Source organism: Silurus aristotelis (assembly GCF_946808225.1).
Source record: "Silurus aristotelis genome assembly, chromosome: 8".
NCBI lineage: Eukaryota > Metazoa > Chordata > Actinopteri > Siluriformes > Siluridae > Silurus > Silurus aristotelis.
In genome coordinates, this window is record NC_139581.1 from 16,717,649 (window position 1) to 16,735,297 (window position 17,649).

The 17,649-nt window shown below is 39.2% G+C and overlaps 1 long non-coding RNA gene across 2 annotated transcripts; it reads left to right on the forward strand.

Annotated features, from left to right (window-relative positions):
- The first annotated feature begins 2,530 nt into the window (after positions 1–2,530).
- Positions 2,531–15,446, forward strand: LOC310730357. Of its 2 annotated transcripts, none has more exons than XR_014534820.1 (2): positions 2,531–2,693; positions 14,232–15,446. It is a non-coding gene; the product is annotated as an uncharacterized lncRNA (long non-coding RNA). The 2 variants fall into 2 exon arrangements; XR_014534821.1 differs by lacking the exon at positions 14,232–15,446 and adding an exon at positions 3,078–4,135.
- The last annotated feature ends 2,203 nt before the right edge of the window (positions 15,447–17,649 follow it).

Below are 17,649 nucleotides of genomic sequence, written 5' to 3' on the forward strand. Positions count from 1 at the left end.
TGGCCACAGTAACTAACAATGATGTATCTATGTGTTGCCATAAATAAGTAAATGCATGCAGTTTTCAAATAGCATTTAAAGAAACTGCACAGATATCGATGTAATTATTCAATTGTTTAAGGATTCTGCATTCACTTGACTAATTTGAAGTTAAAATATATTTCACCAAAAACCTCAGGAGTTTTTTATTTTTTATTTTTTTTTACTGGAGACCGATTTAATCATAAACTATGTAAATTTAATACCTGAATAAGAAAAAATAAACAAACAAGTATTTTATTTGAATTTGCCAATATTAGTGCTGAAAGAGTGGGTTAAGTAACAAAAGTATTGAGTCGGGTTGCCAAGCATTCTTGACAAAATCCCCTATTGGGAAATGTAAAAGAGTTTAAAGACAGGCAACAAAATTTTAATTCAAATGTGCATCCCAAAAAGTATAGTTTCCTGACTATAATTGTAAAAATGGATGTAATTATTTAAAGTTCTATAGATTCTAAACACAGACCTAAAGTATAACTATAAGAATGACTAGATTAATTCACTGACACAGTATAAATGTGGTGGTATCACAAAGTTTGTGCACTACCACATCTGTGATTTCATCATTGACAGCAAGTTAGAACTAAGAGCAAACATGAAATACTGCATGAAACTGGGAAAATCTGCCACAGAGACATTTGAACTGGCATACGGTTGACATAAACCGATGCTGCAATGAGTTGTTTAAATTGTTTTGAATGGGGGGCGTGCTTCAACGGTGGAAGAACATCACTGGAAGATGACGAGAGAACAGGAAGACCTTCAACAATCTCAACCACCGAAAATGTCGAAACCATTTGACAACTTGTGCATGATTATCGTCAGAGAATAATCCACATGATCTTTCTTTCACACCCACCCTACTCTCCAGATTTGGCTCCTGCAGACTTTGCTCTCTTCATGAAGATGAATATCCAGCTCAGAGGTTGCTGTTTTGACACCATTGCGAAGATCCAGTGTGAATCGCAGAAGGTGCTTGACACACTTAAAAAATAAGACTTTCACAACATATTCCAGAGATGACAGGAATTTTAGGAGTGCTGTATTGCTGTGAAAGGGGACCACTTTGAAGATGATGTCTGTGATCTATGTGTGTAAATGTAGATAAGTAAAGTACTTTCTGGTTAACAAATTTAGTCTAAAAACGTTTTGATACCACCTCGTACCGCAATAAAAAATGTGACAATTACAAGGAGTGACTGTAAATGGGAGAGATGTTTAGTGGTTTAAGCATTGGACTTTGGATCCACCGGTAATGAGTTCAAATCCCAGCCACAACAAGCTACTGTACCACTCCAAGGCTCTTAACCCCATAGCTGCTTAGTTGAATGAAGAAGATAAATGTAAGTTGATCTGGATAAGGGTGTCTGACAAATGCTGTAAATGTAAAATGTTATTAGATAGGGGGGAAACAAAGCATTGGACTGAGTTTCAGTAAGGTTTTGAAGCATCTCCATATGTATCATCTCCACTTGTCCAAATCTTAAAAATTCCATATGTCCAATATAGAAACAGCAACATCCTGATAGTGTATTGGAAGAATCTAGTCTATCATGTGAAAAAAACTTGATGATGAGATCTGAAACAGCTTTAGAGCAGCTGAAACAGACATTGACTAAATGTCCCATTCTGTTTAGCACTCATGAAGCACTATGATGGTTTCTTCTGATTGATAGGCCAAGCACATATTCTAGGCTAACACCTAGCATTGCTTTATATTTTTGGAATGAACTTGCAGCTTGTGAAATGCAAACCTTTCACAAAGTTTGCTAGTTGTGTTAACATTTTTATTAATCCCAAAGGAAAATTTTAATTTTTACATATCCCAGCTTGTCAGGAAGCTGGGGTCAGAGTGCAGGGTCAGCCATAGTATGGCACCTCTGGAGCAGATAGAGTTAAGTGCCTTGCTCAACTACTCAAAGGTGGCAGCTTGGCCATGCTGGGGCTTGAACACCCTTAACCACTGAACCAGCACTGCCCTAATATGGTCATGCTTCACAATGCTGCATGTAAATTGTAGTATATGTGCCTTATACTTAAGCATCAATGGATCTCCATCATTAAACAATGTAGGCCTATCCTATGTTAGTAGTATACATGGCATTTTAATTGTTTTAGTAAGAGGCAGATAAAGAAATACATAACTGTCAGAAGTTTGTGGAAAGTTGGAATTTCAATCAAATGGGTCACATTTCCGCACTGTGTACGCCACTTAATTTTTGATCCACGATTGTGATGTTAACGATCAGCCCAAGAAGCTGTTCATAATTAGGCTATCGTTAAATATGCGGACCTGGCAACCTCAGCCTTTTAACCGCATTAAACGGAGCGCCGGTCGGAGAAAGACATTATTGGCCGGGATGCATTTACATCCGCCCGAGTAGGAGTGTCTCATTGGTGCGCACAGCCATCAATCGCGACCGGCTCTCCGACGTGGGCGTCGTAAGGACGCTTAGACAGTGGATTAGATTGGCCAATCCGGTGGGTTTGACGTCACGTCGCTGCCAGCTGATCGGAGGAGAAGCCGGTATGAGAGGAGTAGAAGAGAAACGGACAGACTCAGGGAGGAGATGTGAACACCGTGAAGACGGACACGCACTGACGCCAGAGCCCGATTTAATGGAACAATCTTAATTAATCCAGTTGATAACAAGGTAGTGTTAGTAATTACCGTGGCTGCATTTTACACTCATCCGATGATAGGAAACACATTGTTAAATACAGCAGTACAGGGGACTGTCAGCGTTGATTTAGGGTTAAGGTGTGGCTTTGTGCGAAAACCTTTTTTCCTCCACAAATTCTATTCGGATTTTAGTTTGGGATGTGACACTTTCTAGGATTATAACCGGCTGACATTTAGGACGGAAACAGGCGTCTGGGCTACAATGTAATTAAACTAACTAATATGTAAAAATGTTGCAGAGCAGTGCTGGATACAGGGGGGAACTGTAACGCTTTCCGAAAGTAACAGTAACAAAAAAAATGAGTGTATTCAAAAGATTTATTAAATTGTATCTATATCTCTGCTAATCCGCCAGAAAAACGACTTGTACGTGAATACGAAGGATGGGTCGGGAGTTGAACAGGGCGTGAGCGTCGGTGAGAAGAGCTCGGTCATGTCGGTGTGGTTAGTGGTGGTGCGATGGAGAAGGTCCTGGAATTAAAACGGCGATATAAAACCCCATCGCAAAGTCTGGGTTTAGGTGAAGTTTTGAAGTTGGACGTGCCCTGGTTCGGGAAAAGAGAAGCGGTGGAGAAGATGCGTGTTGAGAAATTGTGAAAAAGTAAGTAGTCTGGATATCAGACAGGGCTCTTTGAGGGAAGTTGGCTTCATTGGAGTTTGTCCGGAGTGCTCGAATGTTCTCGGTCCGGTTTCACTGTAGCGCTTATTAAACACTTAATGGCTCGTTATGGCTTCACGCGGAGAGGTTTGGAATACACTTTCGACGTATTAAAAATGACCTATGAATGAACACTGTGAAATTTGGTAGTTTAACTCTTTACATGCTACACGGTTTCTCTGTTACTTCTTTTTTTTTCTTGTTTTACGAATTTAAATATAGACTCTAATCTGATACAGTTGATTAGAATTGGGCAGATGGGCAGCAGGTCATAAGGGTGTTATTACTTGTAATATTTGAAGTTCTTTCCCTCTAGAATAATTCACATGTATATTGATAAATGCTTGGTAATCCGCATTTTGCGTAATTGAAAGGTGTGAATGGATCTGATCTGAGCAGTTCTCTGTGCAGTGTGAACGCACCGACACTGATTCCTGTCAGGAGTGAACTCGGCCCCACCCTGTACACTGCGTTATAGATGAGCAAGTTCCCCCATATATAAAGTTTCTTGTTCCCTTTGTTTTATTTTTTTCTTTTCAGGTCAGCACAGTTTTTTAAAGCCTGCATCCCCCACCCCACACTTTTTGTTTCCTTTCCATAATATGCAAGACTTAATGGATTTCTGCTTGTCTGACTGACGGCCTGCTGGTATAAAAGGTATGAAGTGGTTTAAAAGTGGAAATTGACTCTGTAGTCCATAGTCATTTATGCCTGCAGTATCCATTTAACAGTAGATGATTTCTCACTTAACAAAATATTCAGTCTGGGAAGACTTTGTTCTTCTACACTACTGCGGCCTAATGTAAGTTATGGACGGCATAGTGATGGAACGTCATTCGATGTTCTGAAGCCCTATGCAGGCGAAGTAATAAACGTTTTTTTACAAGGCTGCTTATGCAACAGCGAAAAAACATGCTTTACCTCCCCAAACCACACAAACCTACTGTGAAAATTGTACGCCACCTACCAGTCTACCATTTTGACACTGGTCTATTACTTAATATTCACACACGTTTAATAATGAATTGACTGCCGCTGTTAGGACTTACAGGTCTATCTGGCATGGTTATAGTTCGTCCACCTTTAGAGAAAAGGTTCACTGCAAATTTATACTGACTGGTTACGTTTGTCATATAATTAAATATTTTTATTTTGAAGGGAGCGGCTCTCTTTTAGGATAAGCATGTCCAGATCAACAAGGCTCGAGGCATTGAAGAATTTGATGTGTGTGAAAATGATGGAAATGATATGCCTCTGTCTTTGTAGTCACCTTATTTTAACACGGTTAACACCAACAGAAGATCTTGGATGCGTTATACACGAGCAGCAGCAGCATTTTTTTTTTTTTTTTTTTTTTAATAATACAGTTTCACTGTTCCTGTATTTTGTCTGAGATTTTGATACTCTACATTCAAGATCATCAAAAGTGGTTCTGGAAGCTTGTGGTGACCCAACAGCAAACTAATACACATTGTTTTTTTTTCCCTCATCACCTGTCTGTGTCACTTCCAAAACGATATCTGGATCTCAGACATGGCACCCAGCGTTTATCTGTTTTGCAACACAAAGCCAGGTAATAAAAGTCTTTAGATTTGCAAAACAGAATGTGATGCTTATGATGACCAACCACCTGTCTGTAAATATTTGCAATTATTACAGAGCTTCTAAATAAATACTCAGCTAGTTTAGGCCTTTGATTTTACTATTGCATTAAACCATAAGTGGCTTCGCATTTCCACCGTCCTAATTCTTCTCGTGTTGCACTCACTTCAGGCCTGTACAGAACACCGAAATATTGTGAAATATAAGTAACAAAAAAGGTTGATACTTCAACTTTTAGCACTGAATGAATAAAAATAAAGAGCAAAATGCATAGCTAAACACATGTTCCGATGTTTTTTAATTTACATTTTTACAGCATCATTCTTTTTTTCTCTAAAATATAATCCTGCATCATTTTGTTGCTGCTACAGACCAGATACCATTCTCAGCATTTACTAAGTAAATATCAGTAATAACATAACAATATCTGTTGGGTAAAAAAAAAAAAAAAAAAAGATAAAGCCTTCTTGTAGATGACCCAAGGCAAAGAAAGTTCTTAGAAAAATGAGAGAGAGAAAAAAAAGAGCACCTGCTCATTAGAGACCTGAAGAAAACAGCAACGCCGTGCAGATTGGTTGATCATCTCAGATCTTTAATCTTTGGTCTACTTTTCAAATCTTTGTTGAAGCCAGAAATTGTTTTTTATCTACTGGAGCAAATGACAGTTGAATTTCTTCTATTATTGCCTGCTTCCTGTCCAAATGTGCTGGGACAATGTTGTTTTTTAAAAATCTCAGTAAATGTTTTCTTGATGATTGCATTGTCTGCTCATTCAGTCACGTTTACTAGTTGTCACTCCACTCTGGCTGGAAAAATGATTACAAATTTCCACAAATGTCTGCCTTGGTGGTTCATTGGGCTGGTCTCCAGATGACCAGACTTCAAATGGAGAAATGAGACATGATTGTTATTCAAGGTCCGCATTTGTTCGCTGCTCTCTCGCTGTCTGTTTTCCTTTATAACCGAGATGTAATTCTTTTGTGTGAAGAATGTCTGAGATGTTTTAGAAAGCATTCCAGAGACCGGAGATTTTGCACTGTTGTACTGATTTGTCTGTAACCTGCAATACATGCTGCATTCATCAAGGCCTAGAGGAGCAGATCAGCTGAGTTTGTAAAACTTTTTACGATGATGTGACTGTGGCTTTTTGGAATGAATGCTGGAAATGAATATTGACCAGTGGCTAGTGTTCATTGGTCCGGGGAGAAAAATGCTAGTTAGGACCACACCCTGAGAGTTATATCACAGTTCTGCTATCTGTGCTGAAGCTGTTGCACGCTGTCATGCGAGTGGGTTGGAGAGCTCATTGGGGAATTCTGTACATAGTCTTGTCTTTATTTGTTGGTTTGTACTATATGGTTGGTGTAACAGATTTTGAGTGGGCTTTGTGGGGGTGTGTGAGGCTCTCTGTGATAGTGATTTTCTCCACTTGGCAGTAAGCTGTCTGTGCCATGTCCATGTGGGAAGGCAGGCGTTTGGTTTGAGTGCGCTCTGCTGTCTCTGAGATGGTGGAGCTTCCTGTCTGTGCAGCCGCTTGGTCCTCTGGGACCGAATGCTGGACATTCAGACAAGCCAGTGATAGAACTGGGCCTGCAAACATTTCTCTTCTTAATAGCTCCATTCCGGAGCAGAACTGGGTCTCAGGCAGCATTTTTGTGTAGAAATGCTATGACACATAAGCAACATAGGAAAAGTCACACATTATGTAGTCTAATCATCAGTTTAGTTTTCAATTATTTGGAATTTGTATTGATTTATGATATTAGTTAATTTGCCAATGCCATCTTTCCTCAAAGGCCTGTTGATTAAATGGTCTGTGGGGTTTTTCTGACTGTGAATATGAGCCACTAACATGCACAAACAGCCTTTGCAGAAAGCATTTCCACTTAGGCCACTCTTGTTCATTTCATATTACGGAATCTTTCTGACTCCTTAAGGTTCTTTCTCTAAGAACGAGGGAGGGAGCATATGCCGGCCTGGCTCTGAGGCAGGGTGGAGTCCATCTAGCACAGAGCAGTTCAGACAGCATGGAGGGCCTCACCAGACTGAATGGAATTTTTACCATATGTACCAGGCATCCTAAGAATGTGTGGCACAGGAACCTGACCAATGGAAAGAACTACAGAAAGAGAAATGGAAAGGAGTTAGAAAGAGAAGGATGGGTGGAGGGAAAGCTGCAGGAACAGACCTGTGGTGTATAAATCTAAGACTGGTTTCCAATGACCTATTTAGCCGTAAGGGTAAGTGGTGGTTTGTAGCCATGCATTTGAAAAGAGTATCGCTGTTTTTTAATGACACAATAAATTACTAGTATCATTGTTAACCATATACCCAGGCCATCATAGTGTAGACGTGTTTTATGCACGTTTATGTTTCCATAAGGCTTTATAGGAGTTTTAACAAAATATCTCTGTAGAGGTCAAACCAGAAAAATCCAGCCAATGTTTTTACTTGTTAACTCACCTCCACCTTTCACATATTCCATCCTAGGTAGAACATATTGCATGTATTTTTTTTAGGTGACATGATTTGAGAGAGAACATTATACCAGGACAATCCAAATTACATATCATATCTTTAACACTAGTCGTTTTAATGGTGACCTATAAATGTTCAGAGCATGAAGTTTAGATAATGTAATTTAATGACATTTTTTTGTTAGTAGCACATACTTCAGTAAACAGTGAGCTAGTGAATCCCATGATCAAAAATCAACAGATGAAGAGAATGAGTTAAGGTTAAAGTGCACTGTGGTTACTTTACAGTGTTAATGTCCATTTGTGTCAAGGAATCTTTTAGCAGCTCTTCTGAAAAATGTACAACTAATGAAATATTTTGCTCATCTGAACATTGATGTATTCTGTGCAGAGAGGAGATGAAGGAAGACTAATATATCAAACAAAGATTTTATTTAATTGATATATAATGAAGTGTGCATAGATAAATGAAGATGCCTCAGCACTGATTCAGTATCACAACAAATTGGCTTTGTCAAATATAAATAAATAAGTAAAATTTGGATACTGTAAGCCTTCAAGAAAGAATTTATCTAATGAAAAAAATGATTCAAACTACACGTGGTTTGTGCCCCTATTTTTACTTTTATATGAACTCCCACTAAACCTTTGTGTGTGTTTGTGTTTGTGTGTGTTTGTGTGTGTGTGTGTGTGTGTGTGTGTGTGTGTGTGTGTGTGTGTGTGTGTGTGTGTGTGTGTGTGTGTGTGTGTGTGTGTTGCTGTTGCCAAATGTGGGTCTGTGTAGTTTGATGAGGTGATTTATAGACAGACCCCTCTCCCTTCAGCTCCAATATTAGCTGGAGATTAGATGAATTCCTGAAATAGCTTTGCCACTTCTGAATTCCCGCACAGAGTCGCTTCCATTGTATGATCCTGGTGGAATTTCCTTTTTCACATCAAACTATTTTGTTTATTTGCTTGTCTGTTTAGCAAGCAGCTAATGGAATGTGTTTAGCATTGGGGGCAAAGTTCACCGTGAGAGAGTAGGCTACAGAGAGATGAGTGTAAGGCGCTGACAAGTCAAACGAAAGCCTGCAGCTCGCAGGACCAAGCACAAACAAAGTCTTTATTCTCAAACAGCAGTTTGGGGAAGTCGAGGCTGCACAGGGACGAGGGCCAGTAATTTACTCCAGTGTGCACATAATTTTCTCCTTTCGCTTCACTCCTTCAATTAAGATCTCATTTGGCTGTCCTCTTTTTCCCCGATCCCTTTTACACCTAGCATCACACGTCTTGTTTCTGCATTGTGTTCTGATATTATTTAACCCCAAGCATTTACACTTAAAGCATCTCCACATGTTTGACCAGACTGAAATCCGTAACTGTATAGCAACATTATATGCAAGTTGAAGCTTATTCCACTCACTTACTTTTCTGGTTGCCACTCATGGTTTTTTTGTGCTGTTTTAAATCTTCATAATGTTTTATATTGTGTGCCACCTACTGGTTAGGGTCACATGGGGTTTGGAAACGCAGATTAATTTATATTTCATAATATAACGTGTAAACTGGTCTTGGAACTCCTATGTTCCAGACCTGGAATCTGTTGCAAATGTGTCTTGGTTGTGGATTTTTCATTTTTTATTGTGGATAATTTCTTTGCAGATTTAATCCTGATGCTTAATTTGCACAAAATGAAGTGAACAAACGATCCCAATCACTTGCTTTAACATTGTGATGTGTACAACAGTTTAACTTCTACCCAAAGCTAGAATGCAATGAGTTTTAGGCTGGTGGTTTTCCTATTTTTCCTCTTTCTTTTCTTATGATCATGGCATCTGTAACCAATCTGGTTCATCCACTAAATTCCACAGGGAAACTACACCAGACCTTGAACACATAGCAGCTGCACTGGATGCTGAGGTGGCTTTAAAGGGGCTGTATAGATTGCCCCGGGAGGATATACAGGCTGTGTTTATTTCACAGGATGACAGGAAGCACATGGTATATCTTATTAACAGAGAGCTCATAGTATAAGAGTATGTGTATTTGTACCGAAATCTTTCGGTACAGGGTTTTCTGTCTCCGTCTCGCACTTTGAGTTTTATTATTATTTTTTAAACATACACAACAATGGCAGGGGTATAAAAAGGAAACTAGAGTTGGCGCAGTGTCACTGTGACTACTCACTTTGTACCGGAAAGAAGATTTGTTTTGTGCATGCATGAAAACGCCAACCAGGATGTGGCTAGCAGCTAACGCTATGGATTTTTTAGCGTTTTCATGCATGCACAAAACAAATCTTATTTCCGAGACAGAGTTCTCTTTTTAAGGGAGTGAAGGAAGGAATGAAAACATTTGTTAAAGTATGCTGAAATAAGTAGAACAGTTAAGTAAATCATATCTTTAAAAAATTTAATCTTAAATGTAAAACACACACATCTAAGGTCTAACAAATGTAAACTGTTTAATAAAAATTTTCTATTTATTTATTTTTGTGACAATCTAATTGATTACTATTTTTAATCAATATAGCAAATAAAAAGTGTATTGCATTAATTTGAGAAGGAACGAGATTTTTGTGTATTGCACTATTTTATTTAAAATATTATACCATATTATTTAACCAAGCAGGCATTTTATTTAAAATTGTTTTACAAATGTAAACTGTTGATGTCCACAAATGATAATATTAATAATCTGTGTTGATCAAAAAGGTTTTGCATTTCTTCCCCCTAACTGTGCAAAAATTTTACTGACCGTGACTTAAAAACTGAGGTAAGTACCAAACCGTGAATTTTGTGTACCGTTACACCCCTGAGATCTCATAGTATAAATTGCAGGATGAGCATCATTACTGACACCAGGAGTCAACAGCTTCATTTAGACAGGCAGGTATGGCAGTATATAAGTCCTTATTGAACTTCCTGTTTACCTCCGCATACACGTAGAGATCCTCAGTCACAAAAAAGCTATTTCTGAACTGCAGGTGCAGCTTGCAACATAATGGCTTGTATTTTTTTTTGGGGGGGAGATAATAACCCTTCTTCCTCTTATCCTGTAGTTTTTGTTTTTCCTTCTGCCTCTGCGCTTAACATATGTTTCTCAGTATCTTACTTTTGCTCTCACGTCTCCTTCGCTACTCGAGAAATGAGTCATAGTTGGCTGACTGAGGTCAAACTGCCATTGGATTTAACCTGGTGAACTTCCTTGGTTCTGGCAAAGCCTGATGCAAGCTAACCGTTTGATTAAAGAGATGTCAAGTGAACATGCTTCTTCCCACACAAGCGTTCACCATGAATAATGCAGTACTGCAGTACTGTACAGTATAGTTCTGTGAGAACAGCGCAGATGGAGAGAGAGCACAGCTCCAGAATGGTGCTGGACTTTCGGCATTAATAGTGCATCATCTGTCACTTATTTCAAGCACAAGCTTCATGAATGTATTTATCGAGAATTTCCACTGGTCAATCTTAAGGCCTGGTTTTAAGAAGTGCATGCTTCTGATGTCATTTTCTTTATTACGAGAAAATAACACTGACAAAACAATCATGGCAGTTTCATGTGATAAAGGGGTCAAACGGTTGTTATTTGCATTCATAATTAACGAATGTATTTATTTTTAAAACCTTGACCTTACTGTTTACAGGAACGTGTGCTACTCCCAAATTTTTTTTTCTTTGATTGAAGTCTACACTGTGACTGCAAATGCCTGCCTGCTATTTTTACTTCCTGGATTTAGCTTTTGCACTCTAAATATTCATTGATTATTGAGAGAAATGTGAGCTATGTCCAGCGTTTGATACTCTGGCCAAATGGGCTAAAGCTAGAAAAGGCATGAAATTAGAGACTGTGCCATGACAGACCCACAAATCAAGCATAAACTCTGCTGAATTTGGGTGAAAGTGATATACGGTAACCCTGACTTAATTCCTCTGATCATTTCTGCACTGCATCTCTCGTGGTATTTCAGAGCTAAATTAAGGTACTTTTTTTCCACCAGGGTTGTGGTGTTTTTTGCTGCCAGTTTAAGAACGCAAGCCTCAAATTTTTGAAGCACCCAAAGACTAGTTTGTCAAGCTTCTTAACCACTAGGCTTGTCTTTCCTTTAACCTCTCTCTCTCTCTCTCTCTCTCTCTCTCTCTCTCTCTCTCTCTCTCCTGTTTCTCTCCCCCCCCCTCCCTTCCTTCATTCTCGACAGGGCAAGTATGGCTTGAATGTACCTTCTCTTCCTGGGAGCTCAGAGTTTCCAACATGGCTGATTTTAATCATTGTGTTGTCACCTCAGCACTGACCTCTCTGTTTTTCAAATGACTAAGGCAAACTGAGGTTTGGGGTCTAATTAAAGAATCTCCATTGAACTGTACCCTTACATAGCTAGTGAAGGTGGTTAAAGTTGCTAAAGACATATCTTAAGCAAATAGGAGAAAACTATGTGCAATTAAATTCAAGTGCAACTGCAACACATTCAGAAAGGATAAAGTGAGTCTGGCTATTGCTTAATGCATTCTTTTCTCTTGGAAACCAGTTCATTGGGATGTGCTGGGTAAAGAGCACATATTGAGAGAGGTGTGTCTATGAAAAGTCTTTCTCAAAGAGCAGAGTTGTTGGAGTGTAATTTATCCCAGGAAACGTCTGCATCCATAGGATTACTGACCCTCTGTGAACATAGTGTTCTGCAATGGGATTTTTGAGCCGTTGCGAGTGTGCGTATGTGAATGAGTCACGGTGTGTGAGACAGGAAGAGTGGGCTATGGTTAAATATGCTTCATTGTGTGCAAAGCAGACCGCTCATGAATGAAGCTTTTAGCTCAGAGAGCAGAGTGTGGCTTTGTGGCAGTGCATCTCGATGTAGGAAGGAAACCTGCATATACCTTGGAACAGTGACAATTCAGTTTGAAGTGCTTTATGGAAACTAGCACAGCCTGTCAGGAGGAACTATGTGGTTTTTGCTTAAACAGTAAATGGTTTTGTTGTCTATTGTGTAAGGAAGTGAAAAAGAATAGATCTATTAATGCTTTGTGAATCTGTTGTATAGGATTGGTGCACGGTTGTGATTTAATAGGTTTATGCACATGTACAGAATTAAAAAAACATTTCTCATGAAAACACTAAACAATGAAATATCAGATTCAGATATTACATTCAAATTTTAATCATTTAAATATAAGCAAACAATTTAATAAAAAAAATTAATTTCACATAAAAAAAATAATAATCCACTCGTATTTTTTTTTCCAAAGCTCATGTTCCACAATTTTTTTAGCCGTCATGTAGCGATGGTAGAACGTCCAAATAAAAACGTGAATTTGAAGTCGTATCGTATCTTATTTAAATTGAAAATCATTCTGACATTCCATCCATAATGAAAAAACATTATGCCTGAATTAAAATTAGGTTAAAAAAGCATTTCTGAATCAAAATTAAAGGTCCTTGGAAATGCTGCTGCTTCTGGTATAAAGAGGTGTAAGAGGTGCAGTTTTACGATGTAGTGCAGCAGAGGTCACGTGTATGAGAAGGAGAGAGAATCTTGCTCTCTGTGTAACGGTAGCTCACGATTCTCTTCGCCATCAGTATCCTGGCCGCAGAGTGGACTTTATCTCCACCTCAGACAAAGGCTGATTCAGTTGCCTTGGTGTCTGATAACCTGTTTTAGACACAGTGGAAGCTACTACTCAAAGTAATTTCAGTCATTGTAAACAGAACGGATGCATGGTTGGATGCGACGCCAACACGCTGCTGGCTCGAACCCCTCAGCTACCTGGTCAAATGAGCGTGGCTAGATTTAAAAGGTTTTGCTGTTTGGCAAGATTGTGTTTTTATGTGGGTGAGTGAGTGTAGGGGCGTATTTGTGCAGTGTGGTGAGTGTGTGGGAGCGAGTTTGTAGGAGTTAGTGAGTTTGCCTGTGAGAATGTGTTAGTTTGTGGGTGTCCTGTCCTTGGACGGGGCTGTGTGGATTGGCTCTTTACATGGTGCTGCAGGGTCGCTGGGTTCAGTGCGCTACTGAGGCTGGGCTAACCCCGCTCTCGTCCTTGAACTGCAAAAAAAAGAAAAAGAAAAAAAACCTCAGCTCAACAGAGCCACCTTTAACTGCACACTGACACGGAGGCTTCCAGACTCTCTGACTCGTTGAGGTTTCTGTCATGAGGACGGCTTCTATATTATGAAATACATTTTGCATAACACCGTCTTGCCCTGTCACATGCCCTTTTTGTCATTAGAAGCATTTTTTAGTTAAATAGTTTTATTTGTAATATAATCAATTATCTTAATCCTCATGAATTTAAATTAGTTTGCATCTTGGAGATAAAAACAACAAAAAACTAAAGTTTTGAGAGGATGTAAGACCTGCATTGCTGTAATTTGAGAACTACAGCTTTTTGAAGAACTGATGGAGAACTGGTTCTCGTTCGACCCAAGTTCTGGTGCTGTTCTGAGCTGACAGTAGCAGAAAAGGCAGGATTGAGTGGAGCTGAGCTAAGCGCAGTAAATGGGGAAGCAGTAGCAGGCCGGCTCAGGCTAAAAAACCCCTTGGGCAGTGAGCACATGACTCCACTGCTTGTTCTAGCCTGCATAGCTGTGGCAGAGAGGGGAGGTGCAGCTGAAACCCCATCCACATAGCTTCATTATCAGCCTTTATATGTCTCCTTTTACCATGCTTCATCTGGCAATGGCTGGGTTGAGATAATAAAACAAATTGTGCATTAGAAATGAAAAATCTTCCCTTACAAGATCTCCTGCATGGTTCTAAGCTTAGTCTTATATAGACCTCTTTTTCTTTTTGTTTCCACAGGTTGATCCTCTCCATCACTTGGAGTGTCCAGAGCATGTCCGGCTGCCCACTGGCTGACCCGCAGCAGTTCTTCACTGGCAAGCTTTATGTCCTTGTGTATCAGCTAAAGCTGCCAGCTGAAGAACTGTTGTGGTTGGCTCTTTCCTGGCACCCCAGCCTAGAACGAGACTATCAAGTCATGAGTTGGGGGAATCGGACACGAGCCTGATGGTAGAGAACTCAAAATCAATCTCAGGTTTTTAAACCTAATTCGTTTATCCACCTCATCCCAATTTCCCCTCATGCCCCATTTGGAAGGTGTCACGTGAGCTGTCTGGGCCTGGCTCTGCATTCTCTGCAAGCATAAACTAAACCTACTGGCAAGGCCCATGCTGAGTCAGCAACATTCCTAAATGGATGAGATGCTCCTGCCCTTATTTGGGTGTGGAACAGGCCAGGGAAACACCCTTTCAACCTGTCTACTGCTGATCAAAATATTTTACATGGTTAAAGGAAGAAGTGCAGTTCTCTTATGGATGTTACTGTGTTCTCTGGACACAAGCCCAGGCCTTTACATGTGTTTCTGTTTATGAATAAGTCACCAGGTTCTTCCAGAGTATGAACAAAAAACACACATGCTGGACTTGCATCTGTAACTTCCCCTTTTTTTTCCCCACAGGGCCCTGCTGTGGTATGTGATTTTGGGTTTATTTATTCGGCTTATGCATACTGTGCATGAGTACAACCACTGACACTCTTGGATATACACATGCATACAAACATGCGTGCGTGCGTGCGCGCGCGCACACACACACACACACACACACACACACACACACACACATATATGAACACACAGTGCCTGACCCTTAGCAAGCAATAGGCCTCAGTTCAAGGGCAACAGCAGTGCCGCAAACAGGATATGAAAATATCTTGCGCCTCCTAACCAGATGAAAAGTGAGGTAGAAAATGTTCTTGTCACTCAGCAGAACCAGATGCCCATGGTATGAAAAGTGAAGCCCACACTTTCTATGTTTTTGTTCTGCTTCATCTTTGAGGATCTGTCAGGATCAGTATTTTTGACTGTTGTAAATGTTTGTTAGGTAACTTCTTTTTTTGGGTTTTTTTGTTTAAAGAATGCCAAACTTTTTAAGAATACATTTTGCAATTTTTGCATTTTACACTCCTACTTAATCATGGTCTTTACATGAATGTTAACAAAACGTTTTTTTTATATATATTGTTGATCTGTAGCATACCACTATGTTTGTATAACATAAACCACCTCTGGTTTTCCCTATATATATATATATATATATATATATATATATATATATATATATATATATATATATATATATATATATATATATATATATATAATATTTTTATTTTTTATTTTATTTATTTTTTTCTTTTGAAGTGCATTATAAATTATTTTACCAACACACTGTCTCTGATATTTTTATTTGTTATATTATGCTATATATTGTGATTTGCTCATTTGTGAAAATTATGGTTTAAATTCTTTTCTAGCAAATGAAGGTGCATTAAAGGCATACTGAATATTCACAGCTGAGGGAAAACATTTCAGTTAAGCATGTGCAAAGTAATCAAGGTTTGCTCTGATTAACATTTAACTGTTTCTTTGACCATCTTGTGCTGAAACGTGTGTGTGTGTGACAGCATGAAGTTGTCAAAAAAAAAAAAAAAGTTATAAGAAATTAATTGTGAAATGGGTTGCGTAGAAAGAGACCGACATTGTACAGATTTGTATAAAGGTTAAAACTTTATTTTATTGCTAACAGGAAGAGCAATAAAATGACACAGGAAAGGGTCAGATGCTCCTTAATAACGCAGTGAAGGGTGATATCGATCAGTCAGCAGTGCGATTTCAAAGCACTTGCTTTCAACACATTAGATAATATTTAAACTGAAAGGGGTTGTGTGAAGCACCAAAGCTCTAATGTTGTAGTTCCTCTGTAAGTGTCATAACTCAGCATTTACTCAATCTGAACTGTAGACAGGAATGTTGACATTCTGTGAAGTCCCAAGTTACTAATGTTTGTTTATTTCTGTGTCTGGTTTGATGTCTGTTCTCATGCCACCTGAAGAAGGGAAACAGGGTTCTAGGGCAAGATACTCAGCATCAGGTCAAAGCTGCTTACCCAGATTACACTGAGTTCCAGGCAGACAGGAGATCACTGCACCTGATGAAACATTCATGTTGCGACATTGTGCCAGACCTCTTGCAAGCCAGCTTGATCTTTGGCCTTGTGACTGAGACAGAGCACTGCCTCTCTGTTCAATGAGTCATCTGAACACAAGTAGTGCTGTGAGACTCACTTTCACCCAGGTGGAAGGAGGTAATGAAATACTCGGCAGCCTCTTGTTTAAAGTTGTCTGTCAATTAAATGGATTATGAATTTTTTTATTTTTTTATTTTTCATCTCTATACAAGTAAGTCCAAGTACAGCACTTTACCATGACCAAAGCAAATTTCTTTTGGCCTTATCATTAGTTTGCTTAGCAGAGGCCATTTTGTGTGCGAAGCCTGAGACGACGTAGTACGCACAAATAAAGCATGACTCATGACAATAAGCTTTCTCGCTCTCACGTACAGTGTGTAGAGTGGAGCTTACCATGTTTTTGAATCTACTTTTTAAATCTCACGTAATTCATATCACTAACAATAGGACAGCATATTGCGGTTTTAACGCAGTTATCCACAGTTAAAAACAAATGTGTTCTGTAATATATTTAGAAACCAAATGAAGAATCGGATCGTATTTATTATAAAAGCATAAAAATGTGAATCATGCTTCAAGCCCAGGATAACGTTTAAGACTATTGATCCCCAGATAAATAGATGAGTCCATCATTTTGAGGCCTATAATAAACGATAGCCTGTGTCTGGCCAGCTCATTAACTACTGGAAAATAACATGAGCGGATGTCTGAATGCATCCTGATGACTCAGAGCACATGCACACCCACCGCCACCGCCATGTCTGAGTGACTAACTAACCCCCTGTTCCACTGAAGCCTTGAACCAGCTCTGTGACGCATACGGCAAAGCCAGGCCACCGGCAATGTGACACGTTTAATGTGTCCTTGTTGCCACAAGTTGGGATGAGAGGGGAAAAATGTGAGAGTAGGACACGTCAGGTACTCATCCTGATTCTCTTCCCCCTTAATGATTATGTATTTCCATGGAACATCTGACAGGAGAAATACCAGACAGTATTTAGGAGCATGGTGCCTTAGCAAATGTCTTCATTTTGCTGTTTGTTTTCAGCAAATCTGAAAGGTCTCAGTTTCTTCGTGCTCCGAATATTCAAAAACTGTGCAGCCTATAGTGCGAAACATTATCTATTATCTACTGCACCAATAATAACTGAAGCGGGTTCTGCAATTTTTTATGATGATTTATAAATTAT